Source organism: Triticum dicoccoides, chromosome 3A (assembly GCF_002162155.2).
Source record: "Triticum dicoccoides isolate Atlit2015 ecotype Zavitan chromosome 3A, WEW_v2.0, whole genome shotgun sequence".
Lineage (NCBI taxonomy): Eukaryota > Viridiplantae > Streptophyta > Magnoliopsida > Poales > Poaceae > Triticum > Triticum dicoccoides.
Genome location: NC_041384.1, coordinates 179,534,847 through 179,540,500, shown reverse-complemented (window position 1 = coordinate 179,540,500; position 5,654 = coordinate 179,534,847).

Below are 5,654 nucleotides of genomic sequence, written 5' to 3'. Positions count from 1 at the left end.
TGATCTCATCAGATGAACCACGATGTCAAGGACTTAATCAATCCCGTATACAATTCCCTTTGTCTATCGGTACGACACTTGCCCGAGATTCGATCGTCGGTATCCCGATACCTTGTTCAATCTCGTTACCAGCAAGTCTCTTTACTCGTTCCGTAACACATCATCCCGTGATCAACTCCTTGATCACATTGTGCACATTATGATGATGTCCTACCGAGTGGGCCCAGAGATACCTCTCCGTTTACACGGAGTGACAAATCCCAGTCTCGATTTGTGCCAACCCAACAGACACTTTCGGAGGTACCCGTAGTGTACCTTTATAGCCACCCAGTTACGTTGTGACGTTTGGCACACCCAAAGTATTCCTACGGTATCCGGGAGTTGCACAATCTCATGGTCTAAGGAAATGATACTTGACATTAGAAAAAGCTTTAGCATACGAACTACACGATCTTTGTGCTAGGCTTAGGATTGGGTCTTGTCCATCACATCATTCTCCTAATGATGTGATCCCGTTATCAACGACATCCAATGTCCATGGTCAGGAAACCATAACCATCTATTGATCAACGAGCTAGTCAACTAGAGGCTTACTAGGGACATGGTGTTGTCTATGTATCCACACATGTATCTGAGTTTCCTATCGATACAATTATAGCATGGATAATAAACGATTATCATGAACAAGAAAATATAATAATAACCAATTTATTATTGCCTCTAGGGCATATTTCCAACACCGAGGTGGGATTTTTACCCTGATCTGACGGCCACGAATGGCCCAATCGGGGGAGCCTCATGGAGGTGAGTTGGCTAGCCTCTGTTATGTTTTAAATTCCACCCGTAGTGCTATATCCATGGCTCACGCTCATGTATTGCGTGAAAGTTGAAAAAAGTTTGAGATTACTAAAGTATGAAACAATTGCTTGGCTTGTCATCGGGGTTGTGCATGATGAGAGCATTCTTGTGTGATGAAAATGGAGCATGACCAAACTATATGATTTTGTAGGGATGAACTTTCTTTGGCCATGTTATTTTGAGAAGACATGATTGCTTAGTTAGTATGCTTGAAGTATTATTATTTTTATGTCAATATTAAGCTTTTGTCTTGAATCTTATGGATCTGAAAATTCTTGCTACAATAAAGAGAAATGCATGATGAATATGTTAGGTAGCATTCCACACCAAAAATTCTGTTTTTATCATTTACCTACTCGAGGACAGCAGGAATTAAGCTTGGGGATGCTGATACGTCTTCAACGTATCTATAATTTTTGATTGTTCCATGCTATTATATTATCAACCTTGGATGTTTTATATGCATTTATATGCTATTTTATATGATTTTTGGGACTAACCTATTAACCCAGAGCCCAGTGCCAGTTTCTGTTTTTTCCTTGTTTTAGTGTTTCGCAGAAAAGGAATATCAAACGGAGTCCCAACAGAATGAAACTTTGGGGAAGTTACTTTTGGAAAGAAAGCAATACAGGAGACTTGGAGTGCACGTCAGGGGATCAACAAGGAAAGCATGGGGCAGGGGGCGCGCCACCCCCCTGCGCGCCCTCCACCCTCGTGGGCCCCTCATGGCTCCCCTGATGTATTTCTTCCGCCTATATATATCCATATATCCTAAAACTATCGGGGAACACAATAGATCGGGAGTTCCACTGCCAGAAGCCTCCGTAGCCACCGAAAGCCAATCTAGACCCGTTCTGGCACCCTGTCGGAGGGGGAATCCCTCTCCGGTGGCCATCTTCATCATCCCGGCACTCTCCATGACAAGGAGGGAGTAGTTCTCCCTCGGGGTTGAGGGTATGTACCAGTAGCTATGTGTTTGATCTCTCTCTCTCTCTCTCTCATGTTCTCGAGGTGGCACGATCTTGATGTATCGCGAGCTTTGCTATTATAGTTGGATCTTATGATGTTTCTCCCCCTCTACTCTCTTGTAATGGATTGAATTTTCCCTTTGAAGTTATCTTATCAGATTGAGTCTTTAAGGATTTGAGAACACTTGATGTATGTCTTGCGTGGGATACCCGTGGTGACAATGGGGTATTCTATTGATCCACTTGATGTATGTTTTGGTGATCAACTTGCGGGTTCCGCCCATCTACCTATGCATAGGGGTTGGCCCACGTTTTCGTCTTGACTCTCCGGTAGAAACTTTGGGGCACTCTTTGAAGTACTTTTGTGTTGGTTGAATAGATGAATCTGAGATTGTGTGATGCATATCGTATAATCATACCCACGGATACTTGAGGTGACATTGGAGTATCTAGGTGACATTAGGGTTTTGGTTGATTTGTGTCTTAAGGTGTTATTCTAGTACGAACTATAGGGGTGTTTGTGACACTTATAGGAATAGCCCAACGGATTGATTGGAAAGAATAACTTTGAGGTGGTTTCGTACCCTACCATAATCTCTTCGTTTTTTCTCCGCTATTGGTGACTTTGGAGTGACTCGTTGTTGCATGTTGAGGGATAGTTATGTGATCCAATTATGTTATTATTGTTGAGAGAACTTGCACTAGTGAAAGTATGAACCCTAGGCCTTGTTTCAACGCATTGCAATACCGTTTGTGCTCACTTTTATCATTAGTTACCTTGCTGTTTTCATATTTTCAGATACAAATACCTTTATCTACTATCCATATACCACTTGTATCACCATCTCTTCACCGAACTAGTGCACCTATACAATTTACCATTGTATTGGGTGTGTTGGGGACACAAGAGACTCTTTGTTATTTAGTTGCAGGGTTGTTTGAGAGAGACCATCTTCATCCTACGCCTCCTACGGATTGATAAACCTTAGGTCATCCACTTGAGGGACATTTGCTACTGTCCTACAAACCTCTGCACTTGGAGGCCCAACAACGTCTACAGGAAGAAGGTTGTGTAGTAGACATCAGACTCCCAATCCTAGTCGCCCCCCCCCCTTTCCTTTCTTTCAGAGGAGGAAAGGGGAAGGAGAGGGAGAGGGAGAGGGAGAAGGAAAGGGGGTCGCACCCTCTCCCCCTTGTCCAATACGGACTCCCTTGGGGGCGCCACCCCTTGCGGGCTCCTCTCTCTCTCCCATATGGCCCATGTAGGCCCATTACTTCCCCCGGGGGGTTCCAGTAACCTCCCGGTACTCCAAAAAATACCCGAACCACTCCGAAACCATTCCGGTGTCCAAATACCATCGTCCAATATATCAATCTCTACCTCACGAGCATTTTGAGACTCGTCGTCATGCCCGTGATCTCATCCGGGACTCCGAACAATCTTCGGTCACCAAAACACATAACTCATAATACAAATCATCATCGAACATTAAGCATGGGGACCCTTTGGGTTCGAGAACTATGTAGACATGACCGAGACACATCTCCGGTCAATAACCAACAGTGGAACCTGGATGCTCATATTGGTTCCTGCATATTCTACGAAGATCTTTATCGGTCAAACCGCAATGACAACATACGTCAATCTCTTTGTCATCGGTATGTTACTTGCCCGAGATTCGATCGTCGGTATCCTCATACCTAGTTCAATCTCGTTACCGGCAAGTCTCTTTATTCGTTGCGTAATGCATCATCCCGTAACTAACTTCATTAGTCACATTGCTTGCAAGGCTTATCATGATGTGCATTAGCGAGAGGGCCCAGAGATACCTCTCCGATACTCGGAGTGACAAATCCTAATCTCGATCTATGACAACTCAACAAACACCTTCGCAAACACTTGTAGAGCATCTTTATAATCACCCAGTTACGTTGTGATGTTTGATAGCACACAAGGTGTTCCTCCGGTATTCGGGAGTTGCATAATCTTATAGTCAAAGGAACATGTATAAGTTATGAAGAAATCAATAGCAATAAAACTTAACGATCATTATGCTAAGCTAACAGATGGGTCTTGTCCATCACATCATTCTCTAATGATGTGATCCCGTTCATCAAATGACAACACATGTCCATGGTCGGGAAACTTAACCATCTTTGATTAACGAGCTAGTCAAGTAGAGGCATACTAGGGACACTCTGTTTTGTCTATGTATTCACACATGTATCAAGTTTCCGGTTAATACAATTATAGCATGAATAATAAACATTTATCATGATATAAGGAAATATAAATAACAACTTTATTATTTCCTCTAGGTCATATTTCCTTCATGTGACGCTCCCAATCCCTAGCCTGCAACGCGTCAAACCAAACAATGCAAGCAAGGGAGCATTAGTAGGTGATCCAGCGTCTCCGGTTCCTGCAGGCATAATGGATAGCAAGGCTAATGCGGGAGGCTTCTAGATGCAATGAGGTCTGACATCCAGTGCCGATTCTTGACGACCATCCATGCAAAGAATTTTAGCTGGGGTGGCACGCAACAGCTCCTAATCTCCTTGGCACCTGTCATGTCCGTAAGCTCGAAGAAGAAGGCGCGATAATCTATTCTCTCCGAGTAGCACCCTGATTTGGGCCACTTCCACTGGAAGGAGTCCGGCCCCTCACACATTCTCGCCTATTGATGTTGAATTTCGTTCCAAAGCAAGCAGAACTGGACAATCATGTCGCAAGAAAATTGGGCCTTAATGTGCACGATCCAGCTGTTCCATCATAGGCCCTCGCTTACTGTGCATGTAGTGGGGATGTTCAAAGGTATCGAAAAAGAGTTTCCCCCTGCTTTATATATAAATAAACCAACACCGATCACATAGCAGCGCTAGGGCGAGCAGCACACCAAGCCAAAACGAGAAATAAAGAAGAAAAAGGAACAAATGCCAATAACGGCAGCATGACAAAGCGCGGATGGCCCGCCACTGTTGCGCCCTTCGAATTCGTCCCACCACCGCCCAAGGCTCTACACCGCAGCGTACCAAGCATCACTTCTAAGAAGGAATGCGACGCCGATGATGCTGCTGCTCGGACGTGTCCTAGGGTTTCCCTTGGCACGCGGAGGCGAGTGGGGGCTAAGCACCACACACACCCTTCAGGAAGGAATGGCAGCACCCGTAGGCGTCACCGCGTCGGTGCCGGAAGAACCGACATGGATTTCTCCCGCGCCCCAAACTCCACTGTCAACCGATCCGGAGCCAACCATCAAACTTGCCATCCACCAGCATGCGCTACTGCGGTCTTGATGCCCCCCATGCCGCCGCACTGAGATCACCACCACGAGGCCGAGAGGACGAAGAGAGGTGCGCTAGGACTTGGGAACGGCAGCACTGGAGGCCTGCGGGATGGTACCACCTCCACCGCCATCGTGGCTGCCGTCCAGACGCGGCAGCGGCATACCATGCCACCACTGGCCGGCCAGGCCCAAAATGGGCCCGCAAAGCCCCGGCCGCCACGCTGCAGCCGGCTGGCGACAGCGCCGCCACCACCCACTAGCCCAACACCGCTCCTCCGCCTCCCAGAAGCACGCTGATGACACGCCCCGCCGTAGGCCCGCCGAGACACAGATGGGGCTCAAAGTGCCCAGATCTGGGCCGAGTGGGCGCCGCCAACGGCAGCACGGCCACCCAGTGGATCTCCCACGGCCGTGACAGGTCGCCCCGTTGCCGCACCGGACCGCCACCACCTAGGTGCACCCCCAGCGCCGCTCCACCCCGCCTCGGTGCGTCATTGAGAGGGGAAAGGCCGGGGGCCGCTGGCGGTGGCGCCGGACGCCA